Below are 12,512 nucleotides of genomic sequence, written 5' to 3'. Positions count from 1 at the left end.
ATTAAAGAAAGAGAACTATAGACCCATTTATTTGAGGAACATTGATAATGTCTCAAGAAAATTATGACCAATCAACTTCAACTCATCAAAACAATCATACACTATGATCAAACAGGATTCATTTCAGGTATACAAAGATGGTTCAGTATGCACAAATCAATTAATATAATTCATCACATCAACAAGAGCAAAGATAAGAACTACACGATTATCTCAATAGATGCAGGAAAAGCATTTGAAAAGATCCAAAACCCCTTTATGATGAATCCTCTGGAAAAAGTAGGAATCTATAAAACATTCCTCAATATAATAAAGTCTGCATATGATAAACCCACAGCCAGCATTATACTTAATGGTGAAAAATTAAAACCATTTCCTCTAAATTCAGGAATGAAACAAGTTTGTCCCCTCTCTTCACTTCTCTTCAATTTAGTATTAGAATGCCTAGTTAGAGCAATAAGACAAGATGCAAATATAAAGGAGATCCAAATAGGGAAAGATGAAGTAAAACTCTCCCTCTTTGCAGATGACATGATCTTCTACTTAAAGAACTCCATGGACTCCACTCCTAAGTTACTTGAGATGATTTGAAACTTTGGCAAAATAGCAGGGTATAAAATTAACTCTAAAAAAATCAATGGCTTTTCTGTATGCCAACAATGAGAAGAGTGCAGTCGAATTCAGGAAACAACACCTTTTGTAAAAGCCCCACAAAAATAAAAATATCTAGGCGTTAATTAAAGAAGTGAAGGACGTCTATGATGAAAACTTTATAAACCTGAAAAAGTAAATCAAAACAGAACTTAGGAAGTGGAAAAACCTCTCTTGCTCCTGGATTGGAAGGATCAACAACGTGAAAATGGCAAAATACTTCCCAAGGCTATCAGCAAATTCAATGCCATGCTTATCAATATTCCAATCTCTTTCTTCAATGAAATGCAAGAGGCAATCCAAAAATTCATATGGAACAATAAAAGACCCTGGATAGCAAAAACGATCCTTAACAGAAAGTACAGTGCTCAAGGAATATCAATAACAAATTTCCAACTCTACTACAAAGCCATAGTAATCAAAACAGCTTGGTACTGGCACAAGAACAGACCTGACAAAGAATGCAATAGAACTCAAACCCAGAAATGAACCGTCAGACCTATAGCCACCTAATCTTCAATAAAGGAGTTTAAAAAAATAGAATGGAAGAAAGATAGCCTCTTCAGTTAATGGTGTTTGCAATATTGATTAATCACCTGTAGAACTCTAAAGCTATATCCTTATCACTTGCCCTGCACCAGAATCAACTCATCGGAGTCAAAGCAGACATACTGAAAACATTACAGGAAGCAATAGGAGAAAACCTAGGTCTCCGTGGCACAGGTTGAAATTTCCTTAATAAAGACCCAGAGACACAACAAATTAAAGAAAGGTTGAACAAATGGGATTTCCTGAAGAGCAGAGTTTCTACACAGCAAAGAACTTAGCTAGCAAGAGCAAAAGAAAGCCCAAGGAATGGAAAAGGATCTTCACTAGCCATACAATGGACAAAGGTCTCATGTCTCGTACTATCCCTTCCCTCCCCCACTTGCCCCCCTGTCCCCATGTTGAAAAGTTTTCAACATAGTGCATTGTGAGTATCACTGTTGCAATGGGTCATCCTTTGTCCTTGTTTCAGCATTTTGTTATTCCTCTTTCCCTCCCCAAATTAGATAAAAGTATATACAAAATTCAGGATACTAAAATCAAATACAGTGACAACAGGGATATACCATGGGTGGAAGAACATACAAAAAATAAATCATGCAGTACATTAAAAACAACAACAACAACAAAACCCCATTTGTTAGGAAAAAGCATTGTATTCTTAAAGTGATTTATTATTTATTCCTTTGTAAATGTATTTAAAGAAAATTTAAAAGCTTTTTTTGAAAAAAGGAGGTAAAGAAGGATAATAAGAATGAGTAAATAAGTGGTGTGAATTTGATCACAATCCCTTATGTGCACATTGTAAACATCACAAACTATTAGTTTCACAAGAATAAATATTTGGCCAAATACTAACTTACAGCAGTACAAAATCTTATATTTTTCAAACCAAGTATTTCTTTTTTTGCTTCAATTGTCACTTTATTGGAAGATAGTAAAATTAGTTACCAAATTAAACTGTAATGTGGTAATAATCCTAAATTACAGAACAAACTTTAATTAAACAAACTGCTTATCCAAAAGTGATAAATCAAAGAATTCAAAAGACAGAGTTAGAAATTTGACTGGCCAATAGATTTTGTTCACTAAATGAAACTTCAACTTTTCCTTTTTAAGAAAGGTATACTTGGAGCCTGGAGCCGGTGGCTCATGCCTGTAATCCTAGCTACTCAGGAGGCTGAGATCTGAGGATCGCGATTCAAAGCTAGCCAGGGCAGGAAAATCCATGAAGCTCTTATCTCCAATAAATCACCAATAAACGGGAAATGGCGATATAGCTCAAGTGGTAGAGCACTAGCCTTGAGCTGAAGAGAGGGACAGTGCCCAGACCCAGAGTTTCAGCCCCATGACCTATCAAAAAAAAAAAAAAAATGGTAAACTGATTTCAGTGGGCAACAATACCAAAAGATTTTGCATATAAAATAATTTTCATTCAGTCAACTTGTTTTGACTATCTCTGTTGGGAGATATACTTAAATAACTGGCTGTGCTTGAATCTTCTTTGTAAGCAGCTCTAGCTATGTGATACACATGGCAACTGCCTTCTTTTCTTGCTGTGCAGAGATGCTCTGTATCACAGGCTCTTCCCCTCCATTTATCATGTGTTCTTGCTCCTTTGCATGCATCCTCCCTTGCACAGAGATATAGTACTCCAGGCCATTCTTTACCTCCTTGTGTACTTTAGGTAGCCTTCCTTGTAAGTAACCTCAAAGACCCATAGCAATGTTATTCTCCTGAACATCTAAAAGGTAGTGGGGTTTATGAACCAGTGCCTGCTGAGCCTTCTCTGTATCAATTGCTTTCTGGATTTGTTTGATGGAAGCCTTCTTCACTTTTATTAATTGGGCAATTTTCAGCTCATTTATGAACAAATTCTGCAAAAAAGGCTCTGTATTTTTTAATGGCATAGAAAAATAAGCCTACTAATGCTATGATAGAGTATTTCTTTGCATAGGAAATACAAGATAAACATATATACAATACTAGCATACCAGAATCAAATACAGAAAATACATCATAGGGGGAAGAACATACAAAGGAAGCAAAAAACATCATATAGTACATTAAAAACAACAACAAAGAAAATCGTTTTGTGTCCATGCCTTGTAGTTCATTTTGCTTAGTGTCATCTTATATGGTCATATGTACCTGACAACTGAGCTATTCTGCTCAACTGATAAGATTATCTTAGATGTATACTATTATATCCTGAATTCAAAAGGGACTCCAAGACACTCAGTTCAAGGAGCTAGGAAAGTAGGAGAAAGACCCCAAGCTGAGGGTAGGATGGGTTTTTATAGAGGTAGGGTATATAGGTGGGCTATGCAAGGCTGGTTTGGCACATTTTCATTAGTTATAGTTATATGACTTTTAAATTCATTTGTTCTTTATGGTAAATACCGTATATAATGTGCAGTAGGCTCCCCCTGGTGGAACCACACACTGGCGGTGTTTAATTGGAGGGTAGCAGTGGTGCCACCCTTGGGCCTAAGGTTTTGTTGCTAAGGCAAGCAAGCAGAAAACAGAAGCTAAACATTTTTTCTTGTGTCACAAGAGCATAGGCAAAACATAATCTTGACTTGGTCAGCATGACCAATACTACAATGCTATTGACACTATTGATACTTGAGTTAAAAAGTCAAAATACAGTCTTGAATTACAGAAGTCAAAATACAAACTTGGGTGGGGGTAGTCTATTTCACAGAAATGATTTTTATTTTAAGATCCTGACTAATACAGCAAATCAGTATAGCAAATCAGTATAGCTGTTGATAAGCCACAAGTCTGTCAGTGGCTTCAGCAAAAGTTGTAGCAATCTCCAACCTGCCATATTGGTAAAATTGAGAGAGGGAGAGATGTTCTTTTGCTTTTTAGCAAAGATGTCAAGGCACTAAGGCAGACTGCTGATCAGGTTTAGCCTGTAGTTTTTCTTTATTAAGACGTTTTGCCTTTTATCAATAATTTTGTTCTGTTTTCTTTCTTTTTTTTCTCTTTTTTTATTTTTTATTGTGAAAATACTGTAAAGAGGGGTTACAATTACATGGGCAAGATAATTAGTATGTTTCTTATCAAACATTGTAGCCTCCTCCTTTGTTTACCCTTCTCATCCCTTCCCAGCCTCCCCCCCCTGTGCTCCCCACCCAATCCTCCCCCCTCCCACCTAAGTTGTAAAGTTCGTTTTCGACATGACAACTTGTACTTCTCATTGTTGCAACGGGTCCACCTGTATCCTTATTTAAATGACTTGTTTTTCCCCTTCCCCTCCACAAATTATACCGACATCAAATACAGTGAAAGCAGGGGTTATACTGTGGGGGAGAGACATACAAAGCATCAAAGAAATAATCTTATAAATGCGTTAGAAACAAATGCATGAAAGAAAAAAAACATTTAAAATACATATCTTAGGGTTCATTTTCCTAACATCACCTTATCTGACCTTTTCTGCTTGACTCAGGCATATACTAGATATTGCAAATAAGGGAAACCAAATAGCTCTATGTTTATTGTTCTGTTTTCTGACTTCACATTTTTTGTTAATATATATTATTGTAAAGATACTGTACAGGGGGGTTACAGTTACATGAGTAAGGTAATGAGTACATTTCCTATCGAGCATTGCTACCTCCTTCTCCTTTGTTTTTCCTCTACAATCTCTTCCGTCCCCACATCCTCAACTCCTCATTCCACCCTGAAGTTGTAAAGTTCGTTTTCAACACAGCGTCTCGTGCATCTCACTGTTACAATCCGTCAACCTGTATCCTTGTTTCAACATTTTGTTATTCCCCTTCCCCTCCCCAAATAAGAAAAATATATATACAAGATACAGGGCATTAGCTTAGCTGGGTGCCGATAGCTCACGCTTATAATCCTAGCTACTCAGGAAGCTGAGAGGTTCAAAACCAGCCTGGGCAGGAAAGCCGGTGAGACTCTTATCTCCAATAAAAACCACTAGAAAACTGGAAGTGGCGCTGTGGCTCAAGCAGTAGAGTGCTTGCCTTGAGCTGAAGAGCTCAGGGACAGCCTCCAAGCCCAGAGTTCAAGACCCACAACTGACAAAAAAAAAAAAAAATGCAGGGCACAAGAATCAAATACAGTGAAAACAGCATATTCCATGGGGGAAGAACATACCAAACAAATAAAAGAAATCACATAGTACATTAAAAACAACAGCAACAAAGATAAAACCTCTTGGGTCCCTATTTTGGGGTTCATTTCACTTATCATCATCTTACATGGTTATATGTACATTGCTTTTGACATTTTCTGCTTGTCTTGTAAGAATATCCTAGACATACAGTAATTATTGCCAATAAGGAAAATTAAGAGACCTAAATTTTTTGTGTCTGGCTTACTTCACTTAATATAATATTTTCCAAGTCTTTCCATTGCTTAACAAATGGAGTGGTGCCATTCTTTCTGATGGAAGCATAGAATTCATATATATGTTACAAATATATATTCATATATATATATATATATCACATTTTCTTGACCCACTCATCTACTGAGGGCACCTGGGATGGATGTATATCTTAGTTATGGTGAATGATGCTTTGATAAACAGACTTGTTCTGGGAGCTTTGGTACCGTCTTGTTTGTAATCGTTTGGGTAACTGCCCAGAAATGGGATTGCTGGATCATAGGGGAGCTCTAGGTATACTCTTTTGAAGAATCACCATACTGCTTTCCAAAGTGGTTGAACAAGTTTACACTTCCACCAACAATGCAGTAGGGTTCCCTTTTGGCCACATCCCCTCCAGCATCTGTTCTTATTAGATTTCTTGATTATATCCATTCTAACTGAGGTGAAGTGGAATCTCAGTGTTGTTTTGATTCGCATTTATTTTATGGCTAGAGAAGTTGAGCATTTCTTCATGTGTCTATTGGCCATTCTTGTTTCTTCTTCAGAGAAATATCTCTTTAAGTCTTTAACTCACTTATTAATTGTTTCTTTGAGGATTTATTGTTGGGGGATTTAATTTATTCAGCTTCAAGTATATTTTAGATATGAGGCCCTTGTCCATTGTGTGACTATTGAAGATCTTCTTCCAATTCGTGGGCTTTCTATTGATCTTTCTAGCTATGTCCTTGGCCATGCAGAAGCTCTGAAGTGTAATGCAATCCCATGTGTCCAGCCTTTCTTTGATTTGTTGTATTTCTGAGGCTTTATTAAGAAAAATTTGGCCTGTGCCAAAGAGCCCTAGAGTTTTTCCTATTCCTTCTTGTAATATTTTCAAGATGGCCGCTTTGACTTTGAGGTCTTTGATGTATGTGGAGTTGATTTGCATGCAGAGTAGTACATATGGATATAGCTTTAGTTTTTTACAGGTGTTTCACCAATTTTGCCAACACCATTTACTGAACAGGATGTCCTTTTTTCATTCTATTTTTTTAGCTCCCTTATCGAAGATTTGGTGGCTATAGGTCTGTGGGTTCATTTCTGGGTTTGAGTTCTATTGCATTGGTCCTCAGGTCTGTTCTTGTGCCAGTACCAAGCTGTTTTGATTACTATGACTTTGTAGTAGGGTTTGAAATTTGGTATTGATATTCCTCCAGCACTGCTAAGGATTGGTTTTGTTATCTGGGGTCTTTTATGGTTCCAAGTGAATTTTTGGATTGCTTCTCTTATTTCATTAAAGATTGAAGTTGGGATATTTATAGGTATCCTATTGAATTTGTAGATAGCCTTTGGCAGTATTGCCATTTTCAAGATGTTAATCCTCCCAATCCAGGAGAATGAGAATTATTTTCACTTCCTTAGTTCTGCTTTAATTTCCTTTTTCAGGTCTTCAAAGTTTTCATCATAGACGTCCTTCACTTCTTTAGTTAGCACCTAGATATTTTTATTTTTGTGGGGCTCTTACGAAAGGTGTTATTTCCTGATTTCAGCCGTGCTCTTCTCATTATGGCATACAGAAAAGCCATTGATTTTTGAGAGTTAATTTTATACCCTGCTACTTTGCCAAAGTTTCAAATCAACTCAAGTAACTTGGGAGTGGAGTCCATGGGGTTCTTTAAGTAGAAGATCATGTCATCTGCAAAGAGGGAGAGTTTTACTTCATCTTTCCCTATTTGGATCCCCTTTATATTTTCATCTTGTCTTATTGCTCTAGCTAGGCATTCTAATACTAAATTGAAGAGAAGTGAAGAGAGGGGACAAACTTGTTTCATTCCTGAATTTAGAGGAAATGGTTTTAATTTTTCACCATTAAGTATAATGCTGGCTGTGGGTTTATTATACACAACCTTTATTATATTGAGGAAACCTCCATGGATTCCCAGTTTTTCAAAACCTTCATCATAAATGAGTGTTGGATCTTGCCAATTGCTTTTTCTGCATCTATTGAGATAACCATGTCCTTCTTTTCCTTGTTCTTGTTGATGTGATGAATTATATTAATTGATTTTCATATATTGAACCATCTTTGCATCCCTGAAATGAATCCTGTTTGATCATGTTGCATCATTTTTTTTTATGAGTTGCTGAAGTCAACTGGCCAAAATTTTGTTGAGATATTTTGCATTGATTTCATCAAAAAATAGGTCTGTAGTTCTCTTTCTTTGATGAGTCCCTGCTTGGTTTTGGTATGAGGGTTATGATGGCTTCATAGAAAGAGTTCTGTAGTAAACTTTCTCTTTCAATTTCCTTGAAGAGTTGAAGGAGTATTGGTGTGAGTTCTGCTTTGAAGACCTTACAAAATTCTGCTGTAAATCCATCTTGCCCGGGACTGTTCTTAGACGGGAGGTTTTTTTTATTGCTGTTTCTATTTCGATGCTTGATATGGGTATGTTAAGTTGGTTTAACTCATCTTGGTTTAGTTTCAGAATGTCCATATTTGCTAGGAAATCGTCCATTTCTTCCAGATTCTCAAACTTATTACCATAAAGGTTTGAAAAGTATTCCCTTATAATGTTCTGAATTTTGGTTGTTTCATTGTGATGTTTCCGTTCTCACCTTGAGTTTGTTTGTTTTTTTTCCTTATAAGATTTGCTAAAAGTCTGTCAATTTTGTTAATATTTTCAAAGAACCAACTCTTTGTTTTGTTGATTCTTTCTATGTGTTTTTTTTGGGGGGGAGGTGGGATTCTAGTTCATTCAATTCTCATTTATTTTTAATTATTTTTTTCCATCTACTGGATTCAGGTTTAGCTTGCTGGTCTTTTTCAAGGAGGTTCAGACATCTCATTAAATTGTTGGTTTCAGATCTCTCCAATGTATTGATGTAGGAACTCAGAGCTACAAACTTGCCTCTGAGTACTGCCTTTGCTGTGTCCCAGAGGAACTGGAAATTTGTGTGTTCATTTTTGTTTCATATCATGAACATTTGCATTTCCTTTCTAATCTCCTCATGACATACTGGTGGTTCAACAGTGTGGTGTTCAGCCTCCACATGCTACAGGACTTTTTTTTGGTGGTTTTTGGTGTTGAGTTCTTATTTTATTCACTTGCGGTCTGAGAAATAAGGGGCATAATTTCAATGTTTCTGAATTTGGACAAATTTGCTTTGTGACTTAAAATGTGGCCTATTTTGGAAAACGTTCTGTGTGCTGCTGAGAAGAACCTGTATTCTGATGCTGCTGGATGCAAAATTTGGTAGATCTCTGTTAAATCTTGTTGATCTATGCAGTTGTTTAGATCTGTAGTTTCTCTGTTGAGTTCTTGCCGAATTGATCTGTCCAGTGGGGATAGTGGTGTGTTAAAGTCCCCAAGAATTAATTAATGTCTTTGGGGATCTATGTGAGATTTGAGGGAAAGTTGTGTTCTTGGATAAATTTGAGTGCTCCATTATTTGATGAATAGATATTTAGAATTGTAATATCCTCCTAAAGGAGAGATTCCTTCATTAGGATATAGCAACTTTCTTTATTTCTTCTCACTAATTTTAATTTGAAGTCTATTTTATCTGATATTATCCTTTTTATAGGGATGATTTGCTTAGTAGATTTTACTCCAGTCTTTCACTTTCAGAATATGTTTGTTTTTAGGAGCAAGGTATGACTCTTGAAATCAGCAGATAGAAAAGGATCTTGCTTTTTAATCCACCTAGACAGTCTATATTGCTTAATTTGAGAGTTAATCCATTAATATTGAGAGTTAGGTCTAAGAGGTGTTAGGTAGTTCCTGCCATGTTATTCACCTTGTTGAGAGCTGAGACAACTGGGTTCTTCCTATGGTTCTGGGATTCTCAGTTTGCATGTGATTTCTAGGCCTTTATTACGGCCTTGTTCATTTTCTATGTGTAGGACATAGATGTAGGGCAGGTTTGGTGGAGATATATTGTTTCAGTTTTACTTTGCTGTAGAAGTTTTTTTATTTAACCTGTGTTATGAAAAATAGTTTAGCTGGGTACAGTATTCTTGGTTGATAGTTGTAAGTCTTTGGGGCGTGGTATACATCATTCCAGGCTCTTCTTGCTTTAATTGTTTCTGCTGAGAAATCTGAGGTTTTTTAATTGGTTTCCCTTTATAAGTGATGATCTTTTCTCCTTGACAGCTTTAAAGATCCTTTCTTTTGATTCTGTGTGGATTAAAATGTGACAGTGGGATGTCCTGTTCTGGTCTGTCTATTTGGGGTTCCAAAAGCTTCTTGTATCTGAAAAGGCCTATCTTTTGGCATGTTTGGAAAGTTCTCTGTTAGGATCCTGTTAAATAAATTTCCTAGATCATTAACTTCTGTCTCTAGGTGCTCCTCTGTACCCATTATTCACAGATTAGACCTTCTCATGGTGTCTTCTAAGTTTTGAACAGGTGTATCATATTTCTTGGATTTGTCATGGATAGTTTTATATTCTTTCTCTATAATATTTAGGCTGTCTTCAATCCCAGAGGTTCGATCTTCTGCATGGTCTAACCTACTGTCAAGGCTTTCTACTTTTTTAAAATTTCCTTTCCTTGTAATTGGTCGGCTTTGATGGCTTCAAATTCTTTGTTGTTGCTTTGTTTTAGATCTTGTATGGACAGCGTTACTTCCTTAAATTGATTTTCAGTGTTTATTCTCAAGTTGATTAGTTACAGTTTCCTTGGACTCCCATTCCTTCTGTCGGGCTCCATTCAGCATTCCCTTTGTGGTCTTCCTGGATTCCTTCAGCTGTCTGTTTATGGATTATGTGAATATCTTTATTGATCTTTGTCTATTCTCATACTGTTCACGCAATTCCTGTATTACTCTTTGATTAGCTTCTTCATGCTCACACAATTCCTGCATTACTCTTTGATTATTCTCAGCCTGCTCAGGCAATTCCCGTAATCATCTTTGATTAGTTTCCTCATGCTCACGAAATTCCTGTTTTAATTTTTGGTTAGCCTTATTATGATTGGGAAGTTCTTGTATTAATCTTTAGTTAGCCTCGTCTTGCTCCCTATCATGCTCACACCGACTCATTTGCAGGCTTTCAATCTTTGCATTCACCATATTTACCATTAGTGTTTGTAGAGCTTTTTGGGAACTCTCCTCTGAATTATTCATTAACTTCTTTGTCACCTGATTATCATGAGTGGGAATTGAGATACCTGGACTTGCCATTTTTCTTGTGTTTCTCCAGCTTGTTCTGCCCATTTTGTATGAAAGTAACACCAATTTCACATTAGAACACTATTTTAAGGCAATCATCAACCAGAGTCCTTTAGTTGCAGAGATTGATTGACACAGTCAAAATGGCTGCAGATACAATCTCTTTCAACAGATACAATCTCATTCAACATAAAAAAAAACTATGGATTAATGAGCTAAGAATGTCAAAGAGCAATTCAGCAAACCAGAAACTAATAGGTTTAGGGAGAATTGTGGGGAAAAATAGAATTAGAGCATTGTAGAGAATTAAAAGGAAAGAGTGAATTTAACAAGCCATAATTTCAGAGCGGAAATGGATATTCCAGAATAAAAGGAGGAGAGGGATAAAGAAGTGAGAAAAAATGAAAAAAAAAAACCAATAATTTAAATTAAAAAATTAAACACTTAAAATTGTGTAAATATGTAAAGAAATGTGTAAATTATATGTAAATTAATACTGATAGAAGAAGAGGATAGAATGAGAGGAGAGCTAAAAAGGAAAAATGAAAAAAATAAAGAATAAAAATTTAAAAATGGGATACTTAAAAATTATAGTTATAGAGAACTTACACTATTAAAGGAGTTAAGCCTAAGAGGTTGTGAATTGAGTAATCATTTTCTGAATTAAATGTGCACACAATGAAGGATATGCTCTAATAATAGACGAGTATATATCTGGAGATGAGCAGAACAGCAATTAAGTCATGTGGGAAAAAAAAGGGGGGAGGGGATCAAAATGTTAGAAGAGATTAAAAAAAGCACACACACACAACTAAAGTACAAATTGTGAAAGAAAAGAAATAAAATAGATACTAATCTTTTCTTTTAAAATTAAAAAGTAGGTAGAAATTTCTTTGATTTTTTTTTTTTTGGGGGGGGGATCTTGTATCTCCTCTGTATCTGTTACCAGTCTCTTGGTGGAGTCTCTGGTTTTCTTGTGATGTTTGGTTTTCCTGTGGCTCCCCCTTACCCAGGACTTTGTGATACTCCTCCCAGGCTAGTTCAGTGGGAGGGAGACCTGGTTTGAGTATCACAAAAGAGGGAGATGGCTGTTTCTTCAAGCTTGGAGTTGCTGTGATGAGGCTAGGTTGTGGATAGGTTGAAATCTAACAGCAATCTAACAGCTTTTCCCTGAGGGGCTAGTTCCTGAGACACTCACAGAACCCAGCCTGGAGCCATTCTCAGGATTTATGTTTACTCAGCTTCAATTATTTATCTTTTACCCCTCCTGCTGCTGAGCATGCAGTGGAGAGGGGCAGCCTCTGGCTCTGTTTACCCAGTGAAGAAAGTCACTATTCTGTGGGTGGAGCTTCCTCTGCCTATGAAGGGCAACTTTCCTCTGGATATAAGTCAGCAGGGCAGGGTAGTTTCCTGTGACCTGTTGAATGGCCTCTATTGTTTTCTTCCATGGTCTGAGTTGGAGCTAGCTGCTTTCACCGGCTTAGTATCAAAGATGGAGATCTTCTCTGGTGGTGGGGGAGGGGCTACCTTCCCACTGCTGCTCCTTGAGGAGTGAGGCTGTCATGGGGTTACTCACTCTAGCCTCTTGGTTTCTGGGCCATCCCTGGTCTGCAATCAGAAGGATGAAGATTTCTGCTCCTTGTCAGTTCTTGTTGGCTGTGAGTAAAATCTGCTCACACACCGCTTCTGGTGCCTTTGTCCCGAAGTCTCTATTTTGGTATGGCAGTCCCAGCAGTAGCCACCACAGCTGCCACAGCAGACACCAGGAAGTGCTCAGATCTGTCTCCTTAACTAAGCTG

General features: G+C 36.9%; 1 pseudogene; it reads right to left on the bottom strand.

Moving 5' to 3' along the window:
* Window positions 1–2,672: 2,672 nt before the first annotated feature.
* LOC122103866 overlaps window positions 2,673–12,512 on the bottom strand; it is a 164,116-nt pseudogene continuing 154,276 nt past the window's right edge.

The sequence above is a fragment of the Dipodomys spectabilis genome, unplaced genomic scaffold (genome assembly GCF_019054845.1).
Source record: "Dipodomys spectabilis isolate Male_0828 unplaced genomic scaffold, ASM1905484v1 ptg000019l, whole genome shotgun sequence".
NCBI lineage: Eukaryota > Metazoa > Chordata > Mammalia > Rodentia > Heteromyidae > Dipodomys > Dipodomys spectabilis.
This window is presented reverse-complemented; position numbering and strand designations above follow the sequence as displayed.